The sequence below is a fragment of the Anolis carolinensis genome, chromosome 4 (genome assembly GCF_035594765.1).
Source record: "Anolis carolinensis isolate JA03-04 chromosome 4, rAnoCar3.1.pri, whole genome shotgun sequence".
NCBI lineage: Eukaryota > Metazoa > Chordata > Lepidosauria > Squamata > Dactyloidae > Anolis > Anolis carolinensis.
Genome location: NC_085844.1, coordinates 139,367,199 through 139,380,503, shown reverse-complemented (window position 1 = coordinate 139,380,503; position 13,305 = coordinate 139,367,199).

The window sequence follows — 13,305 nt, the reverse complement described above, 5'->3', positions numbered from 1 at the left end:
CAGGTCATATGGAAATCCATAATTATGGCCCCAAAACCTGCCCTCAACCTATACATGAGGTTGATTTATACATGAGTATGTACAAGATGTATAAGGATTATTGGCTTCAAACTACAGAAAAGGAGATTCCACCTGAACATTAGGAAGAACTTCCTAACTGCGAGAGCTGTTCAGCATTGGAACCCTCTGCCCTGGAGTGTGGTGGAGGTTTTAAATAGATGCTGGATGGCCATCTGTCAGGGATGCTTTGAATGCAATTTCCTGCTTCTTTGCTGTGGGTTAGACTAGATAGTCCACAAGGCCTCTTCCAACTCTAGGATTCTATTATTTTTTACTTCTAGTTTGTAGTAGTTTACAGAAACTATTGAAACCAGGGTGTGAAACATGTAGTGCGCTGATTAAATTCCATGTGCCCATCTGTCTCGGTGGCGCAGTGGGTTAAACCCTTGTGCTGGCCGTACTGGTGACTTGAAAGTTGGGTTGCTGACTGGAATGTTGCCAGTTTGAATGCAACCTGGGAAGAATGCGGATGAGCTCCCTCTATCAGCTCCAGCTCCATGTGGGTAAATGAAAGATAGTAAAAATATCAAAACAGCTGGGCATCCCATAGGTAACGTTCTTGCAGACGGCCAATTCTCTCACACCAGAAGTGACTTGCAGTTTCTCAAGTTGCTCCTGACACGGAAAAAAATCTGTCTCCACTGGGTGTCTATTTGGACATGGAATGGTCACTTTAAAAATGCATTGACGGCAGATGCCTTTTTACAAATGCTTCCTCATCTGAAATAAAAGTGGACAACAAGGTGAGTTGATAGCCACTGCTACGTAGAACCAATACCCCTGTATGTGTTTTCAAAAGGATGCTTCTCTTGTGGTTGAGGCAAGGAGGGTTATTGGCTGTTCCTCCTCGTCTTCTAAACAGAATATTCAGGGATAGCTGAGTTAATCACTCCTTTATTCTGATTTTTGTTTCAGCTTCTTCCAGTGCTCCTAGTCGTTTTGTCCGTTTTAGGTTATATGCTTCCACTTAAAAAAAATTGCATATAAATTTGTCACCCATGTTTATCCTTTAGGAGAGGGGTGTAGCATCCATCTAAATAGATGCACAGCATCCCAACAACTCCTGCTAACCTTATTTATATTAATGCCACTAGTTTGTGAGACTACTTCAGAAAGAGTTCAGTGAGCAGCCATCAGCAGAGAGCATAAGCCTATAATGCCATTGAAGCATGGCTGAGATGAAATTGTGAGGAGCAAGGTCAAAGTTCAAGTGCTACCAGCACCTGAGAAGTGTGTGTATGACACAGTGATCACACACCCTGAAGTGTGTCACTGTGCATATAAAATGCTTTTTTAGGCATAATAATTATGGGTGACGCTTTCATTAATGAGCTGAAACCAATGCAGGGCCAGGCTCACAATTACACAGTTTGGGATCTTCCTTTATCGAGACTGATTGCAACATCAATCAAAGTAATTATAAAATGTAAGGAGGAGTCTGGCTACACATTGGCTCAGTAAATTCTCCTTCAGATAACGCTCACAGATCGGGATCATAAAGCATTCTTGTTCTGAGACCCAAGAAGTGGGCATACACGACTTGCCTGATGAACGATCCTTCTCTGGACACAGTTGTGTTCCCTTTCAATGCGCCATCATTTCTGTGCTGCACAGAAATGGAAAACAATAGGGGAAGAGGGAGTATACAATGAGAAACACGGTGACAACAACGGGGGTATGAAGTAGGTCATACGCTTAGGGGAAAACATGTTAACAACATTGTTTGTAGCCAGACCTTGCTGCCATCCCCTTTCACATGCCTCCCTTCTTTCTCTCTATTGTTTTCCTTGTCTCTCCCACAACTGCCTATTTTTGCCTACTATTTAGAATGTAAGACCTTCAGGGAGGGCATCTGTCTTTGGCAGAGCATGTGCTAAACTGTGTCACTCCAAGAGAAAGAAAGGCAGTGAGAGAGCATGGGAGACAGTGAGGACAGAAATATCCACTTGTATTTGGATGGTGTTTTACATTTTGTAAATGAGGATTCCCCTTATAAACCTTTTCTCCCAGTACCCCCAAGTGCCAACAGTAATGCAGTATAGCAAGATACAAAAGGGGGAGGCTATTTATTGCCAGTTTGAGATGGCCGAGCTTTAAAATGAGGGTTTATGTCCAAATTTCTGCTGAAAAGAATGTAGGCTCTGTCTATGCAACTGGGATAACAGTTCTCATTAAAATTAGATGACATTCTTTTTGGAAAATGGCATTCATAACCTTTTGGGGAACACCTTTTGGAGATCATAACTTTTAGAAAAGCATGACCTTTCAGGGAAGAGTCAAAAACCCTTTAGAGTAGAATCTTCTCTTGTGGCATACAACCAGACATATTTATTTATTTATTTTGTATTAAAAGGATGGCATAAATTAGTATAAATCTGATGAAAATAGAAGGAGCACAAGTGGCTAAATATCTTTTGACTAAAAACGGACAACAGCAATTGCATTGTCTGTAGTCTCAAACAACTCCTCCTCTGTACATGAGGCAAAGACACTGTGGACAATACAGATGCGGAGTTGACTGCTCTGCTTCACAGTTGCACAAGGTGGAGGATTCTTTCAGGTTTAGGGGAGATGACAACTGGTGGGTGGATTTCAAGCTCTGGCGCCCTACTGATTTTCATCTTTGCTCTGCTGCAGTTGGTTTTCCCATTCTGAATTAGCTGGTGTGCTATCTGGTCTGGAGTTGGCATGTCCGCAGTTGACCAGAGGGTCACTGTCCAGGTGTCTCAGCAATTGGCAGGCTCTTCGGCTATACTTGGACATATCAAGATTCTCAAACAGCTCTATCCAGCAGTCTTTCTTAGCATTAGCTATGGCTGTAGATAATTTTTGGCCTGCTGCTATAGTCTCATAATTATAGATATAATTATGCAAGGCAATGGTTTCAGTTGTTAGACTGAATAACCTGTCATCTCTGATCTGTTAGGGAAACAGATATTTGCCAGTGCATAAAACAGCAGAGCTTTAGAAGTGTTTTTCAGTGCCCAAAAACATATATACTCTCCCACAAAACAACTTGTTTTATATCATGCACTCAAGAGAGAAAAATGAAATAGACTTTGATAAAAATAACATTTGTTTACTCACAACCTTCATGTGTTCATCATACACAGGTACAAAAATTTATTAGTCCAGTTTCAGATATGTTTGAGATAATTCTCTGTGCCAGCCTGCCAGGGCATCTCTCTTGTAACAAAGCAGCTATCAACAGGTTACATAGTTAAAAGAAGAGAGAAAGAGAGAGAGAGCGTGCACATGTGGTATGCAGCCCCTTTTCTAACTTCTCAGAAAATCATAAAGGAAGCTGCATACCAGAATATACATACAGGAAACAGTAACCAGCAGGATCATAGATAAACATTACTAGAGAAGGCTTGAATGAAAATGAACTGAAAAGAGGAAGGTGCATTATTGGCATCCCACCCACTCTTTGAGATATTTTGGAAAAATATCTCCAATGCATTCACCAGATTTTTGTTACCGGAGACTCCTGAGATGAAATAGGATATGGATATGTTAGGCAGATAATCTGGCACAAGCCTGGTATCTCTAGAAATGCCAGTCACTCTACAGGCATACTCAAAAGTATGAGCATAGAAAAAGCTGCTCTTTTGGATTGCAACTCCCCAAACCCCATAGCCAACAAAGGTATTAGTGACTTTGTGGAGGGATTCTGGTAAATTTGTGCAGTTCTTCTCAGGTACTTCTCCCCATTTCTCAGCCTCTCCAAAACACTTCATCTACAGTGCCTGTGCACTAGACAGAATGAATACATATGTATGCATACATAAACATGCACACACATGTGGATACTCAGAGACATACAATTTTAAAATAATGCAAGCAGATTGCTAGTGCCATATGATAATTACCGGCTGTGGAAATGAAAGAATTTGCTGCACAAGAAAGGCCTTAATTGCTTGCCAAAGCATTTAGGAAACCTTAGGTAGATGTCTAACTGCTGCTAGAGAAATAAACCTCTGTATCATTAGATAACAAGGAAAGAAATAGGTTATTTCCCTTTCTTAAAAGCTTCCCATTGCCTGATGTATTTGCTCAGCAGATTATTTTCTGTCATCTCAGTTAATTGAATTTCATCCATTGCTCTTAGAATTCTTCTCTTTCATAAAAGGTTAAAAAGTTCAGAGGAGTCACATTTTTGAACCTTGTCAATTTATCGCACAAACCAACTTGAGCTGCACAAAGTGTGCGGTGGGGTGGTGGAATGAAGTAACAAAAACTATAAAATAATTGCTTTTTAGTGTCGGGGTGAATCAGTGTTCAAATAATTGTTTGTAAACCATCGCTGTGGAACATGGCACCCAACTGAGCTACTGTAATGAGTACATAAAAGACTTTCACAGATATGGCTTCATCAATAATTTTTCCTTGGAAAGTTCCATAAAGATTCCTGATGTTCCATCACTTTTACTTTCATTTGCTGAAAAAAAAAACAAATTTGAAAACCAACATTAAATCAACATTTCAATATGAATTGATTTGCAAGGCAATGCTAAGCTCTCTATGAAATACTGTTCCGTTGGAATAATTTTCATATCTACAAATTGTCAATGTGTAGTTTCTCAGAAAATGGGAAAAAAACAGATATAAAGGTTTAGTGCAATTATACCCAAGTGATGTGTGCTCTGAAGCTTAATCTGATGACTGTATGTCAAGAAACTGGGAGGAAAATGTGGACCTTTCCATTTTTTAGACCCACTTTATCCTAAAATACCTCTGTTTTTAAAGACGGTCTTTTTGATAAGAGGGTTTCAGTCGCAGGACCAAGAAATGCCCTCTATGTGTATAAATCATATTTTTGTGATACCAAGGCCTAGCCAACACTGACAGTGAAATAACAATGTGTCAGTTAGTCAATAAAAAAGGCAGAAAAGACTGACAGATTAGTTGCTCTTATCTTCTGGAATCAGCTCATAGTGCAGACTAAACGGAAGGTCAACATCTAGTGATTCTTCTGCGGTAAGCAAGTGTCTAGGAACTATGGATTTTCTGCTACGTAAGCTGTACTGTCCCTCATTGTTGGGCAATACAGGACCAATTTCAAAACCGTCAGTGTGTATTATGAAAAACCTCCCATGAACAAAACCCTACATATATTTGCTGACATCTTTTAGCATCACTCTGCCTCATTCATCTCTGTTTGACAGCTGCTCTCTGCTTCAGGCAGCAAACTGAAGGCTCATTCACAATTACTACAGCTTTCTTGGATTCTCCTTCCACCAAGTGGAGGAGTAAGAAGAACACATCCAGCAAATGAATATCAGGTATCAGACTGCAGGAACTGGCCACTCCAGCTGGTGGTTTCCTAAACATTTCAAAAGCAGGAGGGAGCGGGGAGGAGATGTCCTAGGGGTCTTTCCACACAGCCCTATATCCCATAATATCAAGACAGAAAATCCCACATTACTTGAGTGTGGACTCAGATAATCTACTTCAAAGCAGATATTGTGAGATTTTCTGCCTTCATATTCGGGGATATATTGCCGTGCGGAAGGCCCCCTAGTTGTGGAGTACAAACCTGAACTGTGAACACATAGGACTACAAACAGACTACAGCCATAGGATTTGTGTATATCTGTGCATGTACATAATTCAGTAGTGCTCAAAACTCCAAATACATATAGTCCCAACTGCATGAAAAGGAGATCAGACAGTTTGTCCCAGTTAGCTTAAAATACCTTATTAATTTGCAACAATCTTGCCAAAGCATTTCCTAATTTAGGTTTCCTAAATGCAACATTCACACTTGCCTCAAACAGACAATAGTTCTTTCTCCCACCCTGGACTTTCCACAGATATATAAACCCTAGTTTCCAACAGACCTCACAACCTCTGAGGATGCCTGCCATAGATGTGGACGGAACATCAGGAGATAATGCTTCTGGATGTGGATGGAACATCAGGAGATAATGCTTCTTGAACATGGCCATACAGCCCAGAAAATTCACAGCAACCCAATTTTGCTAATGCATGAAAGCTCCAGTGCAAACCAGGACTACCGTATATATGAGTTTGGACATTTAGACATATGCACTTTTTTCTATACATAGATATGCAATATATAGAACAATCAGTTGACCAAGCCATTTCTAAATAGCATTCCCACTACTATCCTGGATTATTTTTCTATTTTTCTACAGTTCAAATGTGGAATCAGAATAAGGCTGGATCTAAATTGCCCTATATCCCAGGATCGGATCCCAGATTATCTGCTTTGAACTACACTGCCAGATAATCTGGGGATAGATCCTGGGATATAGGGCAGTGTAGATCAGCCTAAGTTTGTTCATTCAGAAGTATTTCAGGCACTGAGATTTTTGGGTTAAAACCTGAGACCATGATACATTAAGGATCAGACAGAGGTGCTCAGAGCATGTCATCAAAAATATCAACAACCCCAAAATGACAGCCTAACAAATGGAAAAAATATTTATCTGGTTAGAAATTAGGTTTAGAACTGCAGTAAACAGGATGATTTAAAGCTATAGCTATTGTAAGTAGTACTTTTCAAAGAATTGTAGTCTGAACAAATACTTTTCCAAACTCCAAATAGAAAAGAAATATTCATTTCAGAAATGTTAAGAGGGGACATACTTTATGATTTCTTTTTTAATTTGTATATTGAAAAAAAGCTTTAATAAAGATTATGTTTTAAAAAAGAGAAATGTTAAGAGGGGACTGTAGGAGCAAAGATTGCCAAGCATACTCCGTGGAGAGTTTTCAGTGGCTGCTCCAAAGAAGCACAGGGCATCATACAGTTTTTTTGTTTTGTTTTTTAAATCTGTTTCTAAGGGCCCTTCCACACAGACATATAATCCAGTTCAATGTGGATTTTATACAACTATGTGAAAGGGGCCTAAGGCTCTTTCTTGTCATGTCCCTTAGACCAAGCCTTAAGACCTGCAAATCCTAAAACAGAAGCACGAGACACTGTATTGTGATCCATGCTTAGATACCCGAATAAGCTTTGAGATTCCGGTAAACTGTGGCTTTTGAAATTACACTGAACATCACATATGCTGCTGTTTTAAAAAACAAGAATGGGAAATAGGTAGCCATCCAAATGAAATTGGACAGTTATAGTGGGGGATAATTGGAGTTGCAATCTGGATCACACATTTCATATCCATGGGTTGAAGGGATTATGAAAGGCCCAATTGCTATGTGTCAGCTAGATAGAGGAGGCATTCTGATTATTTCCAGCCTAATGGCCTATACTATCTGTTATCTGAAAACCAGTAAACATTGACAAGGGCATATTGATCCATGAAGCAAATGATCTCACCTACAATGTAAACACAGATTTGCAGGTGTGATATGGAGAGAAATGGACTAGTAGGCATGGAGGTGCCTTTCTTTGGTACTGCTTCGTAGTTTGATCCAAGAGAACTAGAAAATGGTATTAAGCACATGCTGGGAATGGTGCAGGTGTCAATACTCCACATGCTTGATTTGATTGCATAAGTATTCCAGGAATTTTAGTAGGCTTAAATCAGAGCCCTCTGTTAATACCAGCAATCACATTTAGATAAGTGTCAACATTAATCAGTGTATCTAGACATTTGTAGCTGTGAACACAAGTTTGTTCAGAATTGTCAGTGTATACCTGTAAATATAAGCAATCATTGTCACACAACATACTTTAGCCATGGCACCCTTCTAAACACATGGTACAAAAAACAAGAGCCTCACGGCACTAAGCAAGCCGACTGTGGTGAGTTAAAACGGGCACAAAGCTTGAGAAATAGCCAAAGTTAGTTTAGCAACATGATATCCCCTCTACCCAATTCAACACATTAAACTCAAGAATATGCATGTACTTTTTTTGGTCCCATGTAATATATCTCAGTTACTGATCAAATAAAAATCTACTCCCAAAATTGGGATGAGTTGTCAAGAGACAAGATCCAAGATGGGGCATGGCAAAAACTCCATTGGAAGGGCATGGCACTTGCATAATGAAGGCTTCTTTTTGTTCGGTGCTGAGGAAGGAGGAGAGCAGGGATTGCTGTTTATTTCTATGGAGGGAATAATATATAACACTTGAAGAAACAGTACAAGCTGGTTAGACCAAATCAGCTTCTGTCCCTGATAGGTTGATACTGAGGGCTTTTCCATACTGCTATGGATTGATGATAAATGGAAGCTCTTACTTGTGCCCGCGATCTAGAGTCGCCCGCAGAACACTAACAAACCACTCAGGTTTGCAGAACAAAAATACAGGAACTTTACTGATTCCAAGAGATCAAAAACAGTAGTATTTACAATGGTCCCTCTGATCACTTACAGAAGCCCACAGTCATAAATAGTCCTTTCTCAGTCCACAAATCTGCTTCAGAGAAGAATACAGTCCTGGTTCTTCTCCCTCTTTTCCCAGAAGCAAACACACCTCAAAAATAGCAAGGCCTTTCTGAGTACACATTAGTAGTACTCAGTCAACACTGAAAAACATGTCCAAACTGGTTCTGCAACAGCAGAACAGAATCAGTATAAAATCAATCCCCAGGTCTTTGCAGACTCAGCCAATCGGCTTCATGCATTTCATTTCCCAGTTAACGCACACAGCTCAGTATCTTTGCAAACCATGATGCACACAGCCCCATATCTCAGAATATAAAGGCAGAAAATCCCACAATATCTGCTTTGAACTGGGCTATCTGAGTCCACACTGCCATAATTCCAGTTCAAAAAAGATATTATGGGATTTTCTGCCTTGACATTTTGGGATATAGGGCTGTGTGGCAGGGCCCTGAGATCCAAGTAACCAGACCTGATTTAACCCTAGACCTTAAAGCAGTGGTTCTCAACCTTCCTAATGCAGTGGCCCATTAATACGTTTCCTCATATTGTGGTGACCCCCAAACATAAAATTATTTTCATTGCTACATACTTCCTAACTGTAATTTTGCTACTGTTATGAATCATAATGTAAATATCTGATATGCAGGATGTACTTTCATTCACTGGACCAAATTTAGCACAAATACCCGATATGCCCAAATTTGAATACTGGTGGGTTGGGGAGGGTGATTTTGTCATTTGGGAGTTGTAATTGCTGGGATTTATAGTTCACCTACAATGAAAGAGCATTCTGAACTCCACCAACAAACCAAACTTGGCACACAGGACTCCCATGTCCAACAGAAAATACTGGAAGGGTTTGTTGGGCATTGACCTTAAGTTCACTTACATCCAGAGAGCACTGTGAACTCAAACAATGATGGATCTGGACCAAACCGGGCACAAATACTCAATATGTCCAAGTTTGAATACTGATGGAGTTTGGGGAAAATAGACCATGAGATTTGGGAGTTGTAGTTGCTGGGATTTATAGTTCACCTACAATCAAAGAGCCCCTTGAATCCCACCAACCATAGAACTGGACCAAACTTCCCACACAGAACCTCCATGACCAACAGAAAATACTGGTTTTTGGCGACCCCTCTGACAACCCCTTGTGACCCCCCCCCCCAGGGATCCTCACCCCCGGTTGAGAAACGCTGCCTTAAAGGAATGTGAAGTGATAGATCAGATGCCTGCATGCACAAATTCCCAGATTCAGTCTTTAGCATTTCAAAGTATGACGGGAAAAACTAGACTTTGTGAAGTGAGCTAGGTTAGAAATGAGGAAAGTATGGGAAATGTGGTAGCATGCAATTCAGTATAGGGCAGTATAAAATACTGAATAAGCCTTAGTGGACAATGTTCCATTTATCTATCTCTCTATCTATCATCTATCTATCTATCTATCTATCTATCTATCTATCTATCTATCTATATCCCCGCATTTTAGGTTCCCTTATGTTAGTGATGGGAAACATGTGGCCCTATGAATCCTGACAACTTCCTCCATGGTGACATGGTGCTGATGGGAGTTGCACTCCAAAAATCCCTGGAAGATCACACATTCCTCACCCATGGAGGAAGCAAAAACAGTATTTGTCTGCAAAAGAAAAAGTGCTGGTACATAATAAGGTCCTTATAGGGAGCTGGCATGCCCCAGGGGCCTTGGGATCCCAGCTGTTCAGCATCTACCCAGAATATTTTATCAGTCAGCTATTATATACCTTGACCAAGTGCATTGTAAAGCAGTCTATTAATGTGGTTGTCTGGGGGATGGGGTAGAGGGGTCCATCTTTGTTTCTCATTCCTTTGGAGAAGAACGGCACTCAATAATGAAAGCTGATTGCCTTACCACCAAGTGATTACCTAAATGATCAGATTGTGACTTCAGAGCTGCTTAATTTTAAACACTTTGGAAAACCAGCTCCATTTTCTGCTTTAGTGAATAACAATTCTCTGGTGCCGGTACATTAGAATAAATCAGCCCCAATTGTATAGCATTGTTAAAAAAGTTCCCAACTATTATAAAATAGTTTTAACCAGACCAGTTCTTCTTCATAGCTAGTCAAGTGGAATGATTCCTGAAGGCAATTGTGTTTGTGGCCGAGGAAATGCATGCAGTTTTCTTACTTCAATCTCCCTATCAGAAAATTTCTGATTTAACAAATGCCCCCAAAGCAATTTGGGAGACTTTGTTGTTAAATTATTAGGAAGCAGTGAAGTATACAAAGGCCAAATCAGAAAGAAAAATTGACTGCTATGAAGGAGAAGCCTGTATAGTAACAAAGCAAATGAAATGGAGAAAATGGAAAATCTCCAAAACAGTAGCAAAACTTCTTAAAGCTACTTTTCCAACTTACACATTCCTTTGTGTGTGCCTTGAACACATGAAGCTTTCTTGTAACTGAGATCGCATCTACATTGCCACATAATGCAGTTTCAAACTACATTATATGTCTGTGTAGATGCAGCCAGAGTTTATTCCAAAGTTAGTCAAGATTCCAGAAACTTTCTTAGCTTTCATCAGAGCTTGGAAAAACCAGTTCCTGGTGAAGTTGGATCTGGTGACAGTGATACATGCCTAATTGTTACATCTCGTTTAGATTACTATAATTTATTCCACATAAGATTGTCTTTGAACAGTGCTCAAAAACTTCAGTTAGCCCAGTGATTCCCAACCTTTTTTTTGACCAGAGACTACTTGACGAGGGACCACTTGATCAGGGACCAATTTAACCTGGGGCCACTCTCCAACATTAGTTCCAAAAGGGTTACGAATCAGTTTTTGGTCAGCTTTAGGTTCAGTTTGGTTATTTGGGATGGTGATTCAGAAAATTGCACTGGATAGACCACATCAGCTCTAATTTCGGTTACATAACATATGCCATCCAGTAAGTAAGTAAGTAAGTAAACTTTTATTACGGTCAATGACCAGCTCATATCAAGGGTACCCAGCATATGCTATCCAGTAGTCACCACCTGCTCACCCACAGAAAACCATATTTAATAATCTAGAGCTTATTTTATATCTTGTGGCCCACTGGTGGGCCATCAGTCACAGGATGGGAATCACTGAGTTAGTCTAAAGAGCTGCAACAGCTCCATTGGCTGCCAGTACATTTCTGGACATAATTCGAAGTGCTGGTTTTGACCTATGAAATCCTTTATGGGTTTGATCCAAGTTATTTGATGGACTGCATCTCCTTGAACAAACCCATTAGAGTTCTAAGATAGTCTACACAGGCCTTTTTCCACCTCCTCCTAAGGGTTGTCTGGTGGAAAAAAGAGAGAGAGAGAGCCTCTTAGATGGCTGCTCCCAGAACCCTTCATAGACAAACGAAGGATTCCCCATCCTTGCTCTCATTCTGGCTACAAGTCAAAATATTTTTTTCTGCTGCTAGGCTAGAAATTGAAAGAGAAGCTATGAAGCTACAAGATAAGATCCTCAAATGTGAGATGTATCATAGCAAAATTTGAATCATTCATGCTCAGTTTGAGAAGTTAAATCCAGCAGTGGTTGGAAAAGTACATGCAGTTTGGAGGTGCAATGCCAACAGAAACACTTCAGGAATCAGTTCGAGGTTGGAACAGTGACCACAGTATCTGCTGATTGCAGATTGGAGCCAAACCCAGGAACAATACTATTAGTGGCTATACAACCAATGGAAAATGGGAGGAAGGATCTTACCCAATCCATTTAGATGTGCTGTTGTGTATTTCCATGTCCACTCTGGATCGATACCATGGCAGGGCACACGAAGTGAGAACAAAGGGGTGGAGAGCAAGCATTACCATGGAAATGATGTGACTTCCTCTCCCAGTGAAGTTATTTTTTACCTTCCAGCCAGCTGTGTTTCAGTATTTTTTAAAGTGCTTTAGTGCTAGTGGTGTCCTGAAAAGTGCTCCACATTTTTCAGTCTCAAATTTGAGCCTTGTATGGCCTTTCTAAGTGGATGGAATTGATGAAAGTATCAATGCAGACATACTGTCGTAATCAAAAAGGCCAGACTTGAAATGGAAGCAGTCTTCTTTGGTTCCTATTTTGGACCTCTGTGGTAACTACAACTTAAGATTTCTTGTCTTAAATTGTGCTGAAAACTGCACATTCTAATTACCATTTCAGTAAGCTATGTTCATCAAGTTTAGTTGCAGTTGAGGCTGTTGGCTAAACTACTGCCTGACATACTGAAAAAAGATTTCAAATGTATGCCAAGGATGGAAGGAGCAGCTATACTCCCACAGATTACTATGTTTTTCTTCAGATCGGATTCACTCCCAAGGGTTACTCAACACATTCCCTTCTTGTTCACATATGATCTCCCCATTCCAGGATTTTTTGTGTGTGTCAGGAGTGACTTGAGAAACTGCAAGTTGCTTCTGGTGTGAGAGAATTGGCCATCTGCAAAGATGTTGCCCAGGGGATGCCCAAATGTTTTTTGCTGTTTTTACCATCCTTTGGGAGGCTTCTCTCATGTCCCTGCATGGAGCTGGAGCTGATAGAGAGAGCACTCTCCCCACGTTGGATTTCAACTGGCAACCTTCAGGTCAGCAACCCAACCTTCAAGTCATCAGTCCTGCAGGCACAAGGGTTTAACCCACTGTGCCACGGAGGCTCCTACATTCCAGGATATGAAATCCTAGTTTATCCAGGGGTGTGTGAGCCTTAAAATACATGCTGTTCGTGCAAGCTGAGTTCAGAAAGAGAGAGATCTAGATGGGTGTTGAGTACACTTACCAGGGATAAGCATTAGGCCCTTTTCACCTTGAATAAGTTAGTAGAATTTTCAATTATGTATTCAGGAGGGGGCAAAGGGGTACATTCCTTATAGTGGAATTTCTGTTATGCATTTGTGCTTATTTTGAATCTTTTATTTAGAGTTT